Source organism: Pseudopodoces humilis, chromosome 1 (assembly GCF_049639895.1).
Source record: "Pseudopodoces humilis isolate 2021_Gansu_Grassland_sample_001 chromosome 1, ASM4963989v1, whole genome shotgun sequence".
NCBI classification, from domain to species: domain Eukaryota; kingdom Metazoa; phylum Chordata; class Aves; order Passeriformes; family Paridae; genus Pseudopodoces; species Pseudopodoces humilis.
This window is the reverse complement of record NC_142200.1, coordinates 77,748,195-77,772,087: the sequence shown is the minus strand read 5'-3', so window position 1 is coordinate 77,772,087 and position 23,893 is coordinate 77,748,195. Positions and strand designations below refer to the sequence as shown.

The following is a 23,893-nucleotide window of genomic DNA, read 5'->3' as shown; positions in this document are numbered from 1 at the left end:
ATAATAGAAAGAAAACATTAATGGAAAGTTCAGTGATTTCAAATAGCTTCAACAGATGTATAACTTCTAGGCAGTTTGTGAAAGTGCGAATTAATTGCACTGCCTGTTTTCGACCACTGCGGTTTATTGTTGTTAAATATACCTATTGTTGGTTATCATTTATTGTTGCAAATACAATTCATAGCACTATATCCTGCATTAAAAACTCAGCTAAGCAATATGGACATATACCTCTCAAGCCTCTGCCCTACTATTCTCCTCCCCTCCACTTCACCACTTCACTACCTGCCCCACCTTGCTCTCAAAAGAAAAGGGAAAAAAAAATGAGAAGGAATGATTCAGGAAAATGTTTGTTACCTGCAGGTTACTACTCCGTTAGCCTTTTCAGTGAAAAATACCAAGTTGCCTTTCTTGCAAAACAAAATTATCATAGGGGGAAATGACCTGAGGTTTTGTGGGATTGTTTAAAGAATACTGACAGTTTGTTTTAATTATCTCTATATTCTCCTTCTCGTAAATTATTTTGGAAAGTAATATATTTTCTAATGGTAACTCAAGATGACCACTGTTTTCTAGGAAAGGAAGTTTTGGAAGCAGTTACACACACTGATCCTCATTTTGGTATAGCATATGGCTCACTTCATTTTTCATGTTAAATTTATATGACTTTTACTAAATGCGTGGGTGCTTCTTCCACCCAGAGATGCAAGTCTTGACCAGGGTAGAAGTATTTCAATGCACATATAAGAATGCACTGTATATGTCTTCACTTCTTTCCCTTCCCAACTAATCAATATTTTTTCAGTATAGTCTTCATTCATATACATCAGAGTATTCATTATAAAAAAAATCAAAATACAATAACTTAATGCACTGCAAGGAAAAAAATCAAGAGTAAAACAGTTGCAGTTGGAGACATCCAGGTTGCATACAAAGCAGGAAGTTTCTTTCCAGTCTTTCACAAGGTCTGACTACAAACATTGTTTGACATGGTGGCTTTGTTCTCCTTTTGTTTCACAAAGCTGTTGCTGTAAGTAAAAAATAAATAAATCACACTTTCATGGCAACGTGTCTGTGTGTTTCTAAACAAGTCTTACAAATACATCTCTATTATTATTTTACAAGATCACATGTTCTGTCTGCTTGTAAGTGAAGAGCGCTTACTTTCCGATATGCCAGCCTCAGAGGTTTTATGACACGACAGTTTACTTAACACAGGGAAATGTTTGTTTTTCTCATGCTTTATAAAAAAAAGACAGTAATTCTATAATTATTTCATAATCTTTTATATTGGTGGGTTGTGAGCCTCTTCATACATAATTATGATCCTAAAAGTGACCTCAGCAATATGGGAAACAACATTCCTCTCATTAAGCAAATAAATTGGGGCATCTGACTTATTGAAGCTTTTCAGACTTGTTAAACACAGGCGGGCAGATTACACAGGAAGGCAGTATAACCTAGTTCCCTCTCTTGAAGTTGTTTTCTCTTTTTATTCTAAGGCTGTATCAAATACTATTAATATATAGCTGTATGCAGAGTTCAGCTTTATTTCAGATATTTCAAGTTCTTTGAATGAGGTCAGTGCTAATTTTTTTTGTCTCAAGATACGTCTCCTTATTACTGACAGAAGAATGTGATTACTATCTAGCCCAACTCCATTGAAAATTAGTGTTTGATAGTAATGTTTTAATGTTTTATGAGTTTTTTAGGGAGATTCATTAAAATGAGGTTTGGAAACAGGTAAAGGAAAGGGACCTCTATGAAAATTAACATGAAATCAACCATAGACCAGTGAGGAACAGTCTTGCTAAAATACTGGTAGTGACATGTGAAAGAGGAAACAACTATTAATGACTATAGTTTGTAATCCAGATAATGTAAAAGAAAGAGATGTATTATCTTAAATGATATATAATTTCAAGAGTATGGGGTGTCTGTGAGATAGAAAAAGTTTCAGGGGTTAATGAGTTTCCACAGTTTCTCTTCTTGAAGATATATGGGGAAATTGATCTACCTGAAAAGGAGGCTTTTTAACCCTGTGCTATTAACATGGGTTGAAGAACTAACATCAGCTTTCCTAGCAAGACCATTGTGTCCCACGAGACTCTTGTTATCTTTCTTTCATTTGTTGATTTCACAATCTATTTCCTGGACACTTCTTCTTGCACCTTGGGGTAGCATCTTCCTCCTTGGATTGTCTCGTTTTCTTCCTTAATGACATGTTTTTCTTCATTCTTTTCCTCTTAGCATTCCCTCATTCTTTCCTTTTCTTCACCTGCCATGATTCTCTTCATTCCTTTGATGCTGCAGGGACATCACTTTTTGTACTTGGCCCATCTGTGTAAATTTTTCACTTTTAATTGGAACAGAAACTGAAGAGACTCCAGTGCTCACAAGAATGGGATGTATGTGCTCCAACAACCCTACCATCTCCTTATCCCCTTTTCCCCTACTTTTTAACTGCTTTTAACTGTACAGTCTTTGTGTCAGGGGCTGTATCTCACTGTACAGTAAGTAACTAGCACAGTAAGACATGGTACTGCTTCCAGCTTTGGAGTCTATGTGTGTGTCTAGACTGCAGAAATCACCTGTTCTTCACTGGCTCGTGGAAACAGACTGCAAGATTTAAGTCACCTGCCTGAGAATGACATTGTTTTTGCAAAAGCACACATTACAGTCAAAAAGAGGCAGAGATTACAATGTATATATTAAGCTTTTAAATGAGTAAGCTTTGAGCATATTTTCAAGGGTTGCTATTTTCAAGCCACTGTGAAAGCTGCACCTCCTGAATGACTTGTCAGACTCTAATAAGTTGATATAGGGGCTAATCTAGTCTTTGCTACTACTTTTTCCAGGCTTCTCTTTTTATTGTGGCTTGTCATAGATAAGATAACATAGCATGTTAAAAAATTACTTTCAAACACTATCTTCTTTTGTATTAACAGAACCTTTCACAAAGGCCCAGTTATTCTGTAGAGCTGTAACTCATTGAAGGCACTAGGTTTGGCATGTGTCACTGAATATTTGTTCAGGTAATTATTTTGTAGCAAAGCTTTGAGGATACAGTGCTTTTTTGGGAGTGACAAAGCTTCAGTCTGTTTTCTTGTTGAACCTTCAAGCCTGATGGCTTGAGCAGGAAAAAAATTTCCAGGTAGAAAAATTCTAGATCAAAATTAAATACAAACTTACCTCGCCATATAGACTTTGTATTTAGCAGAGGTCAAAAACACAGGTTTTACAGTGCTTATATTGCAATGGATTGTTTAAAGATTCTCTTCCTCTCACCACCAGATGAGAACTAAGAGAGTTCACATCACGACACTTGGTCAGATTACTTCAGGAGCAGCTGTGGTTCAGTTTCTGTCAACTGTATCACTTCAGGTTTGAGGGTGAAGAGTCTTCCTGTAAAGATCAGACTTGCTGATGTACACCAGACAGCTCCGGGCTGGAGGACCATCTTTCTGCTGCAGATGTCTCAGCTCTCAATATTTTTTAAGACAATGACTGTATTGGTTGGGATATGTACAGTGTAAGCTTTGTTTACTATCCTGTGTTGCAGCAGAGTGGGATTTGGAATCTGTGGGTGCTGAAGTCCATCTCTGTAATGTTGTACTGAATGGCCCAGACCTGGAACCACAGCTCAGATGCAAACCTTTATGGAGAGATTCATAACAAAAGTAGATGTCTGAGAATAAAAATAAGAAATTGTCTAAGCACCTAACTCACAGTAAAATTCTGTCTACCACAGAAGTTTAAAAGTTGTATATTTAGGTACTAGAATTATGTGGTATGTCAAGTTTCAGAGTACAGTGTATTTGGAACAGTCTCCAAAACTGATGATAAATGACTTGGATAAATAGTTTTTGTTTCCACTTTTAGGCCAGATTTATTATTCTTTTCATGTATGCATTTACTCACTGACTGCATTAATACATTGTCCAGCAAACCAGATACACTTACAAAATACCATAGTGACTGACTTGATTAGTAAAATGTTTGAAACAATTTTTTTTCCTCTGAAGGTAAATAGACATGCAAACCTGTTCCTTTTTCAGAAAACAGACAGGACTTTTGACCTTTCTTGATCAACAATGTACTCTTGCACTGATCCCATAATCCAGCTTTTTGAACTGGGTCATTTGACCTAGAGTCTATAAGCATTAGGTAGGTTCCTGGCTGCTGTTCTCTGAAGGCTGCAAGCAGGTGCTAAGTGTAGTTGTAAATGCAGACACACATTTGCTAAACATTTGTCTGTGGCCATTTATTAATTTCACAAAAATTTTGGTTTGTTTATGCAGTTCAGACACTACCCACAGTACTTGCTTTGAACTGGAGACCTAGATTTTGACTTCCATTCCCTTTTCTTTATGTTTGTTCTGCAGTCCCCTTGGACCATTTATATAGTTAGTTAGTTATACAGAAATATTTCTGTATATGTAGTTTAGGTGATAGTTTAAGCAGCTCTCTTAAAAATCAGTACAAAGATCACAAAGTACATTTATTAAGAACCTCCTTGGCGTTCTGTCCTCAGGCATAGTGGCTATGTGTGTGTATCACACACTTTCATATATCTGTTTTATGCTAAGTTTAATGTGTAAACAAAACAAAACAAAACAAAAAACCCACAAAAAAGAAGAACAAACAAAAAGACTCCATTTCACGGTTCATTTTCCCTCTTTAAGAAAATGCTGCAAATAAAAACAATATTGTTAAATAGAAAAGTTAATTACAGATTTCTAAGAATACCTGTAGCATGATGAAAAGCTAGAAACCAGTATTTCTTTTCTAGATTTTCGTTGTCTTGAACAGTCTGAGCAGAATTTTACTCAATACTTCTGCTAGGAATTTGATGATGAAGCCATTCTGCCAAATCTGAGTTTATTCAAATTTATTGCAACAAGCTTTCTATAAAACCTCGTCTAGTTCAAGTAATATTTCATTCATTAAACTGGAGTAATAATTACATACCAAAATGAAAAGCCATTGCCTTTCAATTTAGGAGACTTGTATATTTGCTTGTTAAGTGTTTTTTCAATTCTCTCTAAAATATTAATAGTATTCATGATACTTGGTTGCCATAATTTTAAATATGTAACTGTATCTCTTAGAAAAGGTGTCATTTACTGTCTCAAGGAGCACTTTTTATTCCTTTACTACATAAATAGTAATAATTTTTTGGCATAAGTTAACATACCCAGTGTAGATCTTTCTCACTGTAACTGAAACAGATGTTTGAGTCCTGATTTACACTATTATAAAAAAAGGAAAAAAGAAGCCCTGTGCATTTCAATAAAGGTCCTGACTGATGAGCAGACCTCTCAATAGAGCTGTGTTTCATATTTTCATGATGAAATAGCCTGCTGATTTTTGGTTTGTTTTTTGTTTGGTTTTTTTTCCTTTTTAAAATCTGACCTCCTTTATAGTGACACTCAGGTTTTCTATAAACCAGAGCATTTTGTAATTTAGCCCTTCCACCTCTGAACTGCTACTTGAAGGAGCACGTGTCAAAAAAATAAAGTGAGAAAATGTGATATACCGGGCTTCTACTTGAAAAAGTGCATATGTCAGAATAAATGTGGAACATGAGAGGTGGTGTTGAAAAGGTAAGTGCTGATAAGGAAAACACTCAAATTAATTTGCTAATTAAAATGCTTTTTAAAGAGCATCACGTACCTCTGATGTTTTGTGATTCAGTGTAAAAATTGTTATCCCATTTTTGGTCCTCACTGCATATAAATCTAATAAAATCTTCAGACACCATCACCTTCTTCTGCATTTGTCCTCGTGTCTCCTCATCTCATTCCTATCCTTCTCTTTTTACTATTAATATTTGTTGACGTCCTTTGTTAATGCGCAGAATGCGTAAGCAGCTATTTCAGGTGCATCAATGGACTTCAATCCCACTCCACGTTACCCATCAGATGCAAAACACAGCAATTACCTGTCACTCTTTCTCACCCTGAGAGCCAAAATTTATCTGTCAAGGACGTATTTGAGTTCCAGCAGCCAAGAATGTGAGTAATCCTAGGCTAGATGTAGAGGAGATACTATGTATGGCAGGATGGAGCAGAGTCATCAGGGCAAGCAATTGGATGATTTTAACAGTTGAAGATGAAAAAAAACCTCAAAAAACAACACCCAAAAAAACCCCACAGGAAATATTAGAAAGTAGCCTCTTTTTTTTGTTGTTTGTCTTGATTTGGGTATTTTCGGTCAGGTAGAAATATCTTTCTCCATGCCTGTTATTTAAACTGGGTGAGTTTGTTTTCTTATTTGGGTTGATTTTTATTTTTTTTTTTTAAATTTGTCTGGAACTGCCTGGAGTATTATCTTCCAACAAACAACGGGCATTTTTTTGCATGTTTTCTAAAGGTCATTCTTTTTTAATCAACTCACAATTTTCTGTAATAATTGTATGACATTTTTTTGCCCTATTTGTGATCAAAGAGCATGAATACTTTAAATAGAAAACTTACACACAACTGTCTTTCTAAATGTTGCTGTTACAGTTCTGTGCTGAACAACCAGAGTTACCATTCACTTCTCATTACATAGTGGCTATACAATCCTTTTTTGTGGCACATGCCTAGGGATGCTAATTCAGGTAAAAATTGCAAGGTGCTATGTTTAAATTTTATCTTGAGTGGATGGTCTCACAAGAATTTCTCAATATGTCTTCTGTCCAGTCAAGGTATGAACACAGTTCATGTTCACATACCTAGTGACAGATGATGATTTTAACTAACAGCTGAGACTTAATAAATCCACCTTGATATAATCTCACTTATTTGACAGAGAGCAGCTGGAGCTGTTTATCATGCACCCTACCTCAGTTGTTTCTATTAGTGCAGGTTCTACCAGCCAAAACATAAGTGGATCTACCTAAAACATTTTGAATGCAGTGTTTAGGTGCATCAGACATTTCTTTTTCTAACGCGTGTTCTTTAGGTTCTCTTTGGACAAATACCATGGTAGGGACATAGTTTATTATCATTTCAAAGCATACTTTGGGATATTTGGGATCATTCTTTGATCCTCTGTGTCTTTGTGCCTGTATTTCTTGCACAAAAATGATAAAGAAATAGAGGTTTTGTGCAATCTAAAATTTTAAAACGTACAAATGTTGGAGGTGTGTTGTGCACCTTACTTGTTCGTCTTGTTTTCAGATTTTAATTTTGAAGAAAAATTATCTGATATTACTGATTTCCGTAGTTAAACTAACCATTTTAAGAGCCATTCTTCTAAAGTTTCTGGTAGGATACCTCCCTCTCCCCAGTAAAAGTAAACAACAGTGTTTGTTTTGGAAAATGTGTCCTTCCTACCTCTTTAGTGCTAATCTCCTCAGATAGAAATTGTCTTTCTTGCAAAGAAACAAAACTTGGGTCAAATGTGGTTTAGTTTTCATAGGACATGTAGATATATAATTTTTTTTTAAAGTGCACTTCATAAGGAATAAATGTGATGTTTTAAATAGCTTGTCAGGAAAAATAAGTGATTTTTAATGCAGATCTATGAAATAGATGCTCTTTAGTAGCATCAATACCCCTGAAGGTAAACATTTGAAAAGGCAGAGAGCATCATAACACTAAAATAAATGTTGTGAGTAGGATAGAAGGCAAAACAATACAAGTAAATAAACATTTCCTGTCAAAAAAAGAAAGTACTAGTAATCAAAATTATCGTTCTATTTTTTTAGTTTCTTTGCAAATCTCTAATGAGACATTGAAGTTATATGAATATTAAGGATTTTTTTCTCTTTAATTACTTTCAAAATATTTTTAAATCTTTATTTTTATTCTAAAAGTAATTAGGAATACAAATGAAATACATACTTGTTTTCTTTATCATGCAAAATTCTATTGCTCTGTTACTGAGGCAAAACACAGCCATAGAAATGAAAACTAATTCTAAGTAATCATTTGATGTATTACTTTATAATTCTTTATGAAAGTATAATCCCATGTATGTTGGAATTTGATATTCTAAAATGAAAGAAATCTCAAGCTCTCTATGAAACCAACTGTTATTTGATAATCACTAGCAAGAATTTTGTAACTGGATAATCTCATTCATCTGTCTTTGAGGCATGAATGACTCTTTGAGGCATGGAAGGTATTGTGAGTGGAGCATTGCTCTGGTACTATAACATAGCTTTAATTTAATTTAAAAGGTTATCATGTTTACCAACCCCACAACTGAAAAAAGTTTTGGAGTCTGCTCAGTACATTGTCTCATAGTTAAAAACCTACAGCAACAGAAGTATCTGGCAAACTCTGGTTTACAGAGCAGGCAAAAAATTGTTCAGTCAAAAAATTGTTCACAAGAGTCAACCTGGATGGAAAAACTAATTTAACCTTCTGTTATTTCATCAGAAGCTGTATCAGGCTATGGCTGTGAAGTACACTGGACATGTTTGATAGAATTAGAAAATCTAACTGAGAGGGTAGGTTTGATAAGCACTCATGAGAGCTTTGAAATTTCATGGAATGTCTAAACAGAGTCTTAGAACTATTAAGTCTTAATTTCTACTGTACCCTTATGTCTGGTACTGAAGTGTCATTCATTGTCTAGGATGTTGAGTAATAGACAAGTTCCTGCTAGTCATTAAACCAAAGTGCCAAGTGTGGGACAGTGCAGCACCTCTGATTAAGATTAGGTAAGAATGTGATTACTTATGTGATGCCATCAAGAGTTCCTGAGCTTTTTGTCTTGGACAAATTGAAGTTTATAAGTACTTGTGGTAGGTCGATCTTGGCTGGATGCCAAGTGCTCACCAAGTCATGCTATTGTTCCCCAGCTGGACTGTGAAGAGAAAATAAGATGAAAAACAAATCAGGGGTTGAGATAAGGCAGTTTGCTAAAGCAAAAGTGTATGTTTGCATATGTACAAACAAAGAAAAAGAAAACATTTATTCTCTACTTCCTGTCAGCCAGTGATGTTCAGGTCACTTTCAATGTAGCGGCTGCTCTGGAAAACAAACATTGTAAATTACAAATGCTCCCCTTTCCTCCTCCTTTCTGCTTTTATATCTGCTTTTATATCTGCTTTTATTTCTGAGCTGGCTGATATATGGTATGGAATATCCTTTTGGATAATTTAGGTCAGCTGGCCTGGTTGTGTCCCCTCCCAGGATCTTGCCCACCCCCAGCCCCTTGATGTGGGGAATGCTGAGAGACAGCGCTGATGCTGTGCCAGCGCTGCTCAGCTGTACCCAAAACTCTGGTGTGTTATCAACACCTTCCCAGCCACCAATGCAGAGCACAGCACTGTGAGGGCTGCTGTGGGGAAAGGAACTCCAGCTCAGCCAGACCCAATACAGTACTGAAATGATTGTTGTTCTCTGCCAAAATTCCTTTGCCTTTAAATAAATAAACAAATTGGAAAAAAAAAAAGAAAAAGAAAAAGAAAAAAAGACAAACTTGGTTTGTCTCATTTTTCCCACCCATGTTTCTCACAAAAAGGTTTCTGTTCCCAGCTTTTGGAAAATTCTCCATCTGCCCAACTGTCTTGGTTTGAAGACAGGTGTTTGCTAAGGAAGGCAGGAGCCTTTCTTGAAATGGAAAATGTAAACCTTCTCTTCAAATTATTGTAATTTTGAAATTAAGGGGCTCTCAGGAAAAAATATAGGAGTAGGAATAACAGTTCTTTACTAGTATGTATAAAAAAAAAATTAAAACCTACAAATTAATAGGAAAATTAAAATAAAATCCAGTAGTACAAAAAACACTGTCAGGTCAGATTGCAACCTGACACCCTGTTGGTCAGGGCGTTGGTAGCAGTCTGATTAAGTGGTGTCTGCAGTCCTCCTGGAGTGACAGATGTGGTTCTGTTGAAGTAGTGTAGTTGTAGAAGGGTGTAGTTTTCTTCTGAAGGTCTAGTGGTGATGCAGGAAGGTCTCTGTTTCTTCTGGGAATCTAGTGGAAAAAAGACTGTGGTGTTCTAAATCTCAGATTATATCTAGGTAGGAATGCTTGCCTCTTCCTTTGGGAGCATCTCACAATAGGATGATGTAATTTTATCACTTATGCAGCAGCACTCCATCATTAACAGGAGATATTCTCCTGGAGTTATGAGGGATGGGTCATGGAAGAAACAAAGAACACTGCCACACCTGGTTTTAGCAGATGGTAACAGAATACCTACTTTTGGTTACATTTTGCATTGCAAAATAAGACACCAACATAAAAGTCAAGAGACTGTTTCCTTTTTTCATTTATCCCAACCCAGCAAATCAAGGGTATTGGGTTAATATACTAACTGCTGCTTTCTGGGAGTCATGTTTCCCTCCATAGGTCCTTAGCATCATTTTCTCTATTCCTAAGGATGTAATGAGTCACTATCTCAAGACCTAACTCAATTTTTTACAAGAGTTTGGCTTGTGATCACAAATTGCCATAATGTCAAATACTAATCCCAGGGATTATCATAGGCATACATAGAAACATTCTTAGTTTGGATTAAGGAATTGGTAGGAGAAGAGGGATTGAGGCTATATATCTTCTTGAATATGGAAGCATTATATTTATTTCAAATAACAGTGATGGACAGCAATTACAGCCTTTTCTCCTTCCTCAGGGGAACTGAACTGCTGCTGGTTTAGGGGATGCTGAGCTGCTACTGGCTGCTGCCATTTAACATTTAGGTTCCTTTGAAATGGTTTGTGAAGTACTTCTCTTTTCTTTTTCTTGTTTCTTTGTTTTTCCTGATGAATATGTTCCTGAAATGCCCTTTAAAGTGAGTTCAGATACCTGTGCAAATAATATATTTTAAACACCTGGAGGGGACCAGCAAACATAAATCTTTAGTTCAAGAGAGTCTGTCTTCAACAAATTCCCCTTTCTCCCCACAACTGGATGTAAGCAATAAAACAGCAGTTAATATGTACTTATATATGATTCTTATTAATATTCATGTGCAGCTATAATGTTTCTTCTATATTGTTCCCAGCCTTCCTAACACCAGAGAAGGAAAATTTAACTAGTGTTGATTTTTACTACCAAGAACAAGAGAATTTCTATTGCATGTATATGTCAGTAATTGTGTCTGAGAAAAGGAAGTGGCATTTCTGTGAGGAAGGACATATATGAGCATCTTGGTTTTGTATATTGTTGTCAGATTGAGCATTGTTTCAAGTTAGTGCAATACCCACAGCATGAGATATTGGCATATTTATCTCATCTTTACACACTTTGTATGTCCCTCAAGCTCGGATTAGACATTACATAATGATTGTCAATTTTTAATTGTTCATTTCCAGTTATTTCTTCTCTCTAAAATCAGACAATTTGCTATTCTTTCCAAATACTACTGTTGCTACTTTCCCAGGTTCGTCAGGCTTCTTACTTAAAAGATGCTTCCTTTCCCCTCAATTCTATTCCCTTGCTTAACAGGTACCCCTCAACACTCACTTTAGAACAGACATCAAGTCAAAGGAATAAAAAAGGATATGTAAGATCAGCTCATCCTAAAGATCTTCTATATTACACTCTATCCAAGTATGTTCACATGCTGTTCTTATAAATCTTTGTTCATTCTTGTATATGGTTTTCCTTCCTGTGTGGCTGTTATAAAGGTATCCAGGTAATGGGTAAATAGAATGAAAGAAAAAAAAAACAACAAAAACCAGTCTAACTGCACACTATAAGTCTTTTAAATCAGGGTGAAACCAGCTCTTTAAAATGTCAATATTATTATCAGAAAAATACGTTTTTATTCCACTTGTTTAGAAGGCTGCTGGATTTGCATGACCCCAAGAAATAAGACCTTTGCAGAATAGTGCAAAAGAGAATGTAAAGGTACAATAGAAGGATTAATTGTGAAAGTAATCATGCTAGTTTTCTAATTATTCAAATCTTAATTACAACTGTGTTGGCCCAATTAGTTCAAAACACAAGGCTAATGTTAGGGTTGGGTGGATATTCAGCATCTGTGCATAAGTAAGAGGCATCTGTTGCCAAGTGGTGGAGCAATAGAAAGCGTCAACTCACCAGCTGTGAAGTCAACAAAGCTCTTAAAAACCAAATTTGAGCCAACACAATGATTTAGCACCCTTGGGAGTGAGTAAAGCTTATCACACATGTCTACTTTAGCTAGTTGTTGTCACCTAGAGGGACTGAAATCTAGAGCAACTATGCATATTTAAGTCTTCGCCTGCTTTTAAAACAATGCCCTGCCTGACAGGGATCTGCAGTGGGGAATCTGACAGTGACATTTCTGCCCTTCAGTGCTGCAGTGGTGTTTTGTTGTTTTGTTGGGTTTTTTTCCCTTGAACAATTTAGAGAACTAAATATTGCTAAGCTTTTCAGAATATATAGTGCCTTAAGATTTTATAGCATTTTACAAGTATTACATACAGACAAAAGGATAGAAAATGGTGTAATATTCAGAGCAATATCTTGTTTAAAAAGTGTTGTCTTTTCTTTCCTGGAACCAGTTTTGTAGGAAGATGTGGCTGTATTATATATCCATTGTATCTTGTACTTTGTTTATTGCTATCAATTCCAGAAAGACAGGATTTTTATGATTCTGACTATTGATACTGATCTTAGCAATTTCTAGTATTGCCTACAGAGACTGAGGATATTAATAGTGTTACTAACTTTACAATGGTGTGTTTAATATTTATGCATTATTAACTTTTAATGGTAATGTATAAACTTTACTGAAAGATAATCAATTGGCAACAAGAACAAGAGAAGAAGGTGATCATTAAAACCTAAAATGGAATTATATTGAACACTAATGCATTCACTTATGACCTAGTTCTGAATGTTATGGATCCTTTGTCAGGGACTTCATTTGCATTACTTTCAAGTTTTTATTTATTCACATATCACAAAGTACAGATGCAGGAGTGTTTAGATTCAATGTAGTCTGATAGTGTTGTTAATTTACATGAAATGCAGAGTTTGGTATTCTACTGCAGTGCAATAGAAAATGAGCTCAACTTTCAAGATTGCCTTCACAAGAATTTTCAATTACATTAAAATAAAATTAAACTGAGTTATAGGTCATTTCAAGCATCCTGGGTCCAGGTTTCTTTATTTGCAAATTATGAGGATAGAAAGGTTTTTATTTCCTTGCTGTTTGAGCCAATATGTCTTTTAAGGTATGGTTTGTGCTCTAATACAGAGCCTTTTGCTTTCAAAAAAAAAAAAATAGTCTATGCCTGTATGGCAATACTTGATCTATTCTATTAAAGTAGCAATCTGGCTGGACCACAAAAACCAAGCAGCTCAACCTACTTGTATAAAATATCTATAAATAAACACAACTACTTCTGAAGAGATGTAATGAAGTGTAAACTTTATTGGTTGTAAACTGAGCACTTTGGTGACTTGGAAAACATTTTTTTTAAATTCACAATTAATTTAGGTGTTTCAGCATCTGCATAGTCACAAAACAAATTCAGCAGTTCTTCACATTGTACTGAAATTTGTGCACAATTGTGTGTGCAGTGATGTAATGAAAGCACTACATTACATTTAGCTCAGATTAGCTGACCAGTTTTGCTTATGATTGTGAGACTTCATCAGAAGCTCCTGGAAGATCTAATGCTGCCATCTCCACCAAGGAGTCACCAGTGCCCTGTGCCTGACTATAGTATTGCTGTAAATGGGACGGAGAAGGAGTATAGTGAGACAGGCAACAATTAATTACGTGTGCTCTCATCCTTTGGATTTAAGTTTCCTGTTGCATTTATGGCTGTATTACACCTGCAAAATGTTCTTTCCTTTTAAATCATATTGACAATGTGAATAGCATGTGTGTACTTTAACTAAACAACTTACCAATTCAAGTGGGCTGCCTCTGCTGTAAGGCATGAACTCAGAAGTGATTAAGCATGGCACTGCTTCAGTAAAATGGAATAAGAAATCATTTTGACAGAGCTTAGATCTTGGTCTGGGCTGTTGAATGGGTTTGGTTGCGGGATTTATTATTTCCCCCCTCCTGCCCTTTTCCTTTCAAGGTCAATGTTCCTTATTTTTTGTAGAGCACACCTAACATGACAGAACAGAAAGAAATGCAACCTGGCTGGGTTAATGCTTTTGGGGAAAAGTGGACTTCTGAATGCAAGGAAATAGCACCTGAGAAACAGTGTTCACAGTCACCACATGAAGAAAAACAGTGGATGAACAGCAGATGATCAGGCTGCATACTTTTACTAGGAGCGTGTTATGAAAGATTTTGAAAGCAAATATTTTAGTCTATAAGTAAAGGAAATTCTCTTTTGTTTAATTCAACTGCATGGAATTAAAAGAGAGTGGAGGTGCTGTGATCATAGAATCTTCTGTTTTGTCCGAAAACAGATTCTTGTTTATTGGGTCTGCAGACATCTTTAAAATAGCAAATTTAGGCAATAAAAATAATACCTTTTTCTTTCAGTTAATTTCCTTTCCTATCATTACTAATGCAGGAACATTGTAAAAGTGAGCAGCAATGATTCTTTTGAAAATGACTTGACATTTGCCTATCATAAGAATGGAATTTTAAAATGTCTAATCTACAATATTGCAGATGACTGACTGTAGAGTGTCTGTAAGACTAATTTATCTTTTTGAAGCTCTCTTGGGTCCTGAAAAAAAGCAAACCTACGCTCCTTTAATCACAAAGGGAGATAATGCTTCCTTTGCTGCTCTTCCATCCTAGATGCTAAAACAATGGTAAAACATCAGTCTCATGTAAGCTAGACTTTTTCTAACCCTCTGCCCAGTACAACTTCTTGTGATATATACATTTACATGAATACCACATTTGTGGGTAGAAATTGTGGCAAGTTATAGCTCAAAATCAAACTCCTATGTTCAATGGATATCAACTCTTAAATTTTTCTTTGTTATAAGATACTGGATTTTACCAAAAACTAATGAGGTACAGTAGAGTAGACAGAGCATTTAGTCTGACATAATCATTTCAGTAAGATGGTATTTCTTTAAATCATTTCTGCCAAACACAAAGCATCACTTTCTCATAATTTTATTCTATTATATTCAAATTGTCATTTTTTGTAGGGCTTTCTTTATGAAGATCATTTGGGTAACATTAGCAGTTGCAGTTTGAAAATGCACCTTGCACTTCATGCAGCATACAAACTCTTCTTGATATATCATGTCTCAAACACACCAACTAAATCAAGTGACTTCAGTGAGGTTATTCCATAATAAGTTTCCATAAGAACAGCTAACGTCAATATCTGTCTGGTAGAATCACATCAGCATTTTCTGCTATTTCAAATTGAATTGTTATGGTAAGGTAAGTGAAAGAAATTACAAAATATCATATGCCTGGGTGTCTAGGCATGCTGCTTATATCTCATCACTAAAAGCTGTTCACGCTGAGGTCAATGACACGTGCTGGGATGATTCCTTCAATAAGTTTTATCAAGTGTACTAATTTTAGAGTAGCTATTTAATTATAAATTATACCATAAAAATTATTGTAAGACTTTGATTCAGTGAAACATTTGTAATATTGATTTCTGTGGTACTGGATCAAGATCTGATACTTTCACTTTCAAAAAAGAAAGTAAAACCAAGGAGATATTGTCTTTGTAGTATATCTTGACATCTCACTCCTTACTATATTCATTACTGTCCCAATCACTTCTGTGAAGCAAAAAGTCATTAAAAACCAGCTCTGAATTCTTGAAAATTTAAAGGTATTGGGAGACTGTCTACTTTCTTTGTTTATGACAATTGTCTTGTATTGTTTTACAAGCAGCTGAGTTTTTCCACTGAAAATCTTGATACGTGAGCATACTAATGCTATACATAAAGCATACAGTGATAAAAACAGCATGAAGCTTTTAGTGTAAAAGATCATTTTCTCAGGGAAAAAGAGAATATTCTAACTGTGGCAGAGACATATGCTTCTATTTTAATTGGAGTAGACTATTTTATGTCAATTAAATTCAACTTCTACAATTTGTGATCACTAAAAAGGAACTGTTTTTCTAGTGTCCTTCACAAAAGTTCAGTTGCTGTTTAATCTCCATGTAATCTGTATTAAAATAGAGAAAGTGATCAGAAAACAGAGTAAAAGTGAGGTGATAATTTATCCATTAGGCAAGGATAAAGGCAATGTATGTCATCCTGTATGCCACGCCCTAGCAAAGATTCTCTTTGTACTATTGTTTTACTGAGATGATGGGGTTTTTTTTCTGCAGACTCCTTCAGGACAGAAATAAGTCAAACATGAGATAGCATTAATCCAGTTTTACAGAGGAAAAAAATTACAGTGCTTATTCTCTTTGAGACTCATTACATTCCAGAAGACAGATGGAAGCAGGCACTATTCTTTCCTGTACAAAAATCAAGATTTGAATATGGTATAAAGGACACTGATAATTTTTTTATACTCCTGTAACTTTTAATACATTAAGTCAAGACTCTCCATTCTCTCTGTACAACTATAACTGCACTGAGTTTAATAACTTGATTTGAATTCATTATATGTGAAAGCTGTTACTGCCAGAGACCTTTCTTAACCCTTTAGGAATTGTATAAAAACAACATACTGGACATCAATCTGTTTATTCCACAGTTCCTATAAGCATTAATTTTTGCAATTTAATGTGAATAAATAGTTCATTGATACCACAAATCATATGGTTTATATAATGTTTATGGTAATTATTTGTCATAACTTTCTCTGTTTATTATTAATACAAGTCCTCATCATTTATAGTATCTATTCAATTTCTAACTTCTCTACCTACTTTCTTAGAGTAACTTCAGAATAAATTCCAGAGAATTCCTACTCTTACTTCTAACTTCCCCATGCTCATAAGGATTCTGTTTGAATTGTAAACTGAACATAAGAACTGTACCACCAGCTGGATTTTTTTTTCTGTGTATTTAGGACTAATTCATGTCCCAGTGATGTGAACCTGAGTTTTCTTATTGACTTCCCAGTGAGGTGGATTAAGCCCTTAGGCAGTGCTTCTAATTCTTGTTCTCTAATGCCCAATGCAGTAACTAGGGAGTACTAAAGCATATCTCAGTTATTAACCATACTCAACCAACTAAATGAGTATTAACCATACTCAACACCAGAATTGGAGTAACTGCAAATGTATCACTCATGAAGGAAGACATAGTAATTGCAGCTCGTGGTTTTACCTTTCATAATGAAAAATAAACAAATTCTTAAATTATTAAAATTGTCAAATAAGATAGCATTATTCATCCCCTATTTTTATATTCAATTCTAGAAAGAAAATTAGTGGTCACAATAATAGAGGCACTGAAGTAATCAAAGTACAAACCCATACTCCTTTATACTACTTCAAGTCCTTTTCTTAATTTTAGACACTCTAAACTTGAAATCCCATAATGTTCCCTTATTTTGATGTGACAGCAACTTGCTGTCATCCTGATAATTCCTGTCAATAATGATGTTCTTTCTTCTTGATAAGAATGAGAGGGAAATGGATGAGTAAGGTTTTTCATTAAATGACTCTGTATGTCTCTTCCACGCTCACAGCTTAAGCTTTGTCTTGCAGGTAGCCAGGAAATTATTCTCATTCAACCACAAGAGCAGAGTTAAAAACACCAAAAAAAAAAAAAAAAAAAAAGGGGAAAAGTGTGGTAATATGTTAGTTGTCAGTTTTAACAGTAAGCAAATGAGAATTTCCTTAGTGCATTTAACTTTAAAAATTCAAATCTAAAAGTTGACACCGTGGCTCCCCATTCCTTAAGGAATATAAAATAGAGGACTCAATGAAGTGACAGGCATTAGCTGCCTCTGTCAGACAACAGCAATGAAATTTCAGTGATCTCTGTGTACTAAAATGGAGTATATTTGAAGTGCAGTCTGATAACAGAATTCACTCCTTATGTCACACTTAAATTTGCGAGGCCATTGCCAAAAGTTAGAGCACAGAAATCTGAAGCCTATGCTATGAAAGGGGTGATGATCCAATTCAGATTTAGAAAGGCAAACAAAACAGTTATACAAGCTGGCCCCCTAATACATCTGTAGCTTTACTCCAGGCATCTGCTGTAGTCCCTTGTCTTCTATAAGAAGCATACAAAGGAAATAAAAAATCACTATTTTTTTCTTTTACTCACCAGTTAAGTGTTATGCTAAGGCGAATGCATGAATTAGTTTCCTGCATACTCTCAGGGGAGTAGACAGAGGATCAGATCTACATCCCAAACTTTGATTGGAGAAGTCTAAGTTCTTATAAGCAAAATGTTAAGAGACAAAATTAGGTCTCAGTTATTCTGAAACATGTAGTACCAGTTGTCTGTATAGTTTTGGAACAACCTCATCTGGAAGAGACTAGACAGAAAAAGTTTATTCCTTTGTAAAAAATGCCATATAATATCTTCCAACTGCCTTCTGGAATTGGAAATTCAGGAACTTAAAGCTTTCCAGAGCTTAATGGGGAGTTCCTGTCAAAGGTATCTCATAATAGGAGAGGCAGGATAACAGAGATTTCCAGAGATGATGTGCTGCTATGAAAAGTATGGACTACACTGCTGACCATGCCTGAAGATAGTGTTGAACATTTGGAGTCTAAGAAGGGTCTCTGAGACAAACTTCAAACAGAACCCAAATTTTTAGGTTGGCCAAGTGTTCCACAATCTTCTGTTTGACTTTTCCAATTCCTGAATTTGGAAGATTTTTTTGGGATAGAAGCCTAACTGCATAGAGGAGCTAGCCAAGAACATATCCATGCCTTTCCAAAGCAAGACAAAATACATGAGCTTGTAAGAAAAGGAACATTTGCATTTGTACCTTAAATGAGAGTTCATTTCTTTTATTTGATGTGTATAAGAAAATTCACAAAATACAGGGCTTTTTGAAATAAGTCAATACATTTAACCAACAAAAAGATTTCTCTTATTAAATTTGGTTTCATGAACATTTGAATATCTATGGGTTGGTGGTAATTCATCAATTCTGGAACACAGTTTTAAAATTATGATTGTCAAAGGTATTATGTCCAAATACAGACATATGGCAAGGGACAAAGCATATTCAAGTAGACAAAATATTAAGTGAAAATGTTCTTTAAAAAGACTAACAATTACTTAATTTCAGTTTGCTTGAAATATATTGTGCATTCCTTTTTGTATTTAATTTGCATTTCAGGCTTTTAAAAACATGAAAGTGTCATGGTGAGAGCTGTAGATTTGAGACTACTAAAGAGATTTTTTCCAAAAATGTGAAAATAAGTAACATGATATCCAACATCTGGTAGGCATCAAGAAATTATGAAAGTAGAAATGATAGAATCAGAAACATTTAGGTTGGAAAAGACCATTAAGATCATCAAGTCCAACCAATCATGGCCCAAAGTGATACATCTACATGTCTTTTAAACACCTTCAGTGATGGTGACTGCATCACTTTCTGGGTAGCCTGTTCCAGAGTTTGACAGCACTTTCCATGAAGAAATTTTTTCCTAATATCCAAACAAACCCTCTTCTGATGCAACTTGAAATTTCCTCTTCCCCTACCACTTGTTACATGGAAGAAGTGACCAACCCTCATTTCACAACAACCCCCTTCAGGTAGTTGTAAGGAGTGTGAAATTCTCCTCTGAGCCTCCTCTACTCTAGGCTAAACAACCCCAGCTTCCTCAGCCACTCCTCAAAAGATTTGCATTCCAAACTCTTCCCCAGCTCCGTTGCCCTTCTCTGGACATGCACCTTAATGTCTTTCTTGCTGTGAGGGTTCCTGAACAGAGCACAGGGTTTGGAGTGTGGCCTTACCTTGCTGTGTACAAGGGGACAATCACTGCCCTGGTCCTGCTGGCCACACTACTGCTGATACAGAACAGGATGCCATTGGTCTTCTTGTCCACCCGGGCACAGCTGGCTCACGTTCACCTGGTGGTCAACCAGCACTCCTAAAATGTACTTTTCTGCTGGGCTGCTTTCTAGCCACTCTGCCCCCAGCCTGTAGTGGTGCAGGAAGTTGTTGTGACCCAAATGCAGGATCTGGCACTTGACATTGTTGGACCTCTACAATTAGCCTTGTCCCATTGATCCAGCCTGTCCAGATCCCTCTGCAAAGCCTTCCAGCAGATCAACACTGCTGCCCAAATTAGTGTCACCTACAAGTGACTAAGAGTGCACTCAATCCCCTCATCCATGTTCTCAGTGAAGATATTAAACAGGAATAATCCCAAAACTCAGCCCTCAGGAACCCCACTAGTGATCTGACCACTAGCTGGATATAAACCCATTTACCAGCACTTTTCAGGCTCATCCGTCCAACCAATTTTTCATTATAATATAGATATTTTATTTTTTACCCAGCAAACCCAGTGGACTTATCCAAGTCCTGAGCAGCAAGTTTCTCTAGGAGAATGCTGTGGAAGACTGTGTCAAAGGATTAACAAAGTCCAGGCAGAAAACCTCCAGAGCCTTTCCCTCATCCACTAAGTGTGTTGAATTGTCATTGAGAGGAGATCTGTTTGGTGAATCAGGGCCTGCCTTTTCTAAACCCATGCTGACTAGGCCCGAACATTTGGCTGTTCTGTACATGTCATGTTCATGATCTGATCACGTTCAAAATTATCTGCTCTATTCCTTCTAGTGACACTGAAGTCGTATTGACAGGTCTATAGCTCCCCAGATCCTCCTTCCAACCCTTTTTATAGATGGGCATCACACTGGCCAAACTGCAGTCCTCTGGGACCTCCCCAGTTAAACAAGACGATGATGGAAAGTGGTTTGGGGAGCATTTATGCCAGTTTCTTAAGTATCCTTGGGTGGATTCCACCCAGCCCCTTACACTTGTATGTGACTAAGTGGTATAGCAGGTCACTGACCATTTCCTCATTTGTTATGGGGGCTTCATTCTGCTCTCTGTGCCTGTTTTCCAGCTCAGGGGACTGGGTATCCAGAGAACAACCAGACTTACCATAAAATATGAGGCAAAGAAGTACCATTAAATACCTCAGACATTTACTTATCTTAGTAAATTTCATCTTCCATCTTCATCTATTTCATCTTCCATCCAATGAAGTTTCTCCTTAGCCCTCCTTTTGTCACTGAAGTATTGATCAAAACATTTTTAACTGTCTTTTTTATCAGTAGCCAGATGTAAGTTCTAGGTGGGTTTTGACTCTTCAAATTTTCTACCTGAACAACCTCACAGTATAATTTTAGTCCTCCAGAATTGCTTGCCCTTTTTTCCATTTTTTCCAAAGGCCACAAACCTCAAATTTTACACATTCACATGTGGTTAATCAAGAGCCATCAACCAATTGCCTGGATCAGCACTTTCTGACAGAGGTATGATAGGTGTTGGTAGCAATTAAGCTAGAGTTCACTGTCAAGCTTATGTTGTGATGGAAGATTCTGATTTTTTTTTCACTTAGTATCAACAAATCTTTGTGTTAGTGTGATTGTGTATGTGTAACTGCTTGAAAAGCAAATGCAAATAAGAACATCTACTGGTGTGCAGATTGGAAGGTAGTAATGCATTAGAACTGAGAAATCATAGATCACTAAGACTTGAAACTGTACTGATGTAAACTTTGATTTTCCTTTTCATCAGAAGTTATTCTTTCTTTATTTCATCCATATTAACTTTAAATGAAATGCCTGCAGGTTTTTCATATCTGAAATTCCTGGGGTTATTTTCATAGTTATTCATAAACTACTACTTTTGCTTGTTGTTGTAAGATATTAAAGATATCTTTAACCAAAAAGACTTCCAAGCCTAATTAAGCATGTGACTAGTACTGGTGAGTACAGTAAGTTTACTGACGTGATTAATTTAAAGCCACACATAACTGATTTGCTAGTAAAAAGTATGTGAGCATATAGAGCTGTATAGTTTTCCAGTTCACAATTTGAATATGAAACTGCTCTGAAAAAAGTGTGTTCTCTGTTAACAGAGAAAGAAAAGGTATAAAAATATTCCCTTTTCTGCCTTGTGCCATCACAGCATGACTCCAATAGGTGGTGAGTAGCTGCACCTTTCTCTAAAGTCTGGTTCGTAATTCTAAGCACTGCATACCTCTTTGTACCAATGCTTTTTATTTACTGGTTTTATCTTTTTAATCTCAAAAGTTATTGGAAAGTTAGACTGTGAAAAACAGCTGCACATTCAAGACAAAGTTGGCCAAAGTTATAAATCAAAGATTGCTCTGGTTTCTGATATAGTAAATTATTTTTTGTAGAAAGGAACAATTGGAAAGTGGACAATGAATATACAGAATTTCATGCAAAATTTTGACTAAGAATTCAGACAGTTATTTTTTACCAATCTGACTGAATTTAACATAATTTACTCAAGATGATATTAAATCTCTGTGCCCAAAAGCATTTCTAGGCTGAGGGAGAAGTTGTGATTTTTTTTCTGTACACTGGAGACAAATTCCTACATCTGTGATTTTTGAGGGACATATTAGTTAATTACTAATAGGTTTCTGGAAATGCTTGAAAAGGATCCAGGACACAGAAGGGTTTAACCTCCTTTTTCCCACTAGCATTGGGAAGTGTTCTTTTGGCTCTATGCCCTGTGATAGCATATCAGTGACCCTCAAGTCTTTCCCAGGCCCTCATGCCCTACTTTAAATTTCAGTAGACATTGATTTTTGCAGAGGTACTTCCAGATACCTAAGCCAGAGTCCTAAATTTCAACTTTGTTTACAAGCATACATAAAGATGAAAGTAAAGGAAAGGAAAGTAAAAAGTGCGGAAAGGAAAGGTGCGGAAAGGTGCGGAAAGGTGTGGAAAGGAAAGGTGCGGAAAGGTGCGGAAAGGTGCGGAAAGGTGCGGAAAGGTGCGGAAAGGTGCGGAAAGGAAAGGAAAGGAAAGGTGCGGAAAGGTGCGGAAAGGTGCGGAAAGGTGCGGAAAGGTGCGGAAAGGTGCGGAAAGGAAAGGAAAGGAAAGGAAAGGAAAGGAAAGGAAAGGAAAGGAAAGGAAAGGAAAGGAAAGGAAAGGAAAGGAAAGGAAAGGAAAGGAAAGGAAAGGAAAGGAAAGGAAAGGAAAGGAAAGGAAAGGAAAGGAAAGGAAAGGAAAGGAAAGGAAAGGAAAGGAAAGGAAAGGTGCGGAAAGGAAAGGAAAGGTGCGGAAAGGTGCGGAAAGGTGCGGAAAGGTGCGGAAAGGTGCGGAAAGGTGCGGAAAGGTGCGGAAAGGAAAGGTGCGGAAAGGAAAGGTGCGGAAAGGAAAGGTGCGGAAAGGAAAGGTGCGGAAAGGAAAGGTGCGGAAAGGAAAGGTGCGGAAAGGTGCGGAAAGGTGCGGAAAGGAAAGGAAAGGTGCGGAAAGGAAAGGTGCGGAAAGGAAAGGTGCGGAAAGGTGCGGAAAGGTGCGGAAAGGTGCGGAAAGGTGCGGAAAGGTGCGGAAAGGAAAGGAAAGGTGCGGAAAGGAAAGGAAAGGTGCGGAAAGGAAAGGAAAGGAAAGGTGCGGAAAGGAAAGGAAAGGTGCGGAAAGGAAAGGAAAGGAAAGGAAAGGAAAGGAAAGGAAAGGAAAGGAAAGGAAAGGAAAGGAAAGGAAAGGAAAGGAAAGGAAAGGAAAGGAAAGGAAAGGAAAGGAAAGGAAAGGAAAGGAAAGGAAAGGAAAGGAAAGGAAAGGAAAGGAAAGGAAAGGAAAGGAAAGGAAAGGAAAGGAAAGGAAAGGAAAGGAAAGGAAAGGAAAGGAAAGGAAAGGAAAGGAAAGGAAAGGAAAGGAAAGGAAAGGAAAGGAAAGGAAAGGAAAGGAAAGGAAAGGAAAGGAAAGAAGGAAAGGAAAGGTGCGGAAAGGTGCGGAAAGGTGCGGAAAGGTGCGGAAAGGTGCGGAAAGGTGCGGAAAGGTGCGGAAAGGTGCGGAAAGGTGCGGAAAGGTGCGGAAAGGTGCGGAAAGGTGCGGAAAGGTGCGGAAAGGAAAGGAAAGGTGCGGAAAGGAAAGGAAAGGAAAGGAAAGGAAAGGAAAGGAAAGGAAA

The 23,893-nt window shown here is 36.6% G+C and overlaps 1 protein-coding gene across 2 annotated transcripts in view; it reads left to right on the top strand.

Moving 5' to 3' along the window:
- CDH12 (cadherin 12) overlaps positions 1 to 23,893 on the top strand; it is a 226,168-nt gene that overhangs the window by 1,377 nt on the left and 200,898 nt on the right. The window lies entirely within an intron of this gene.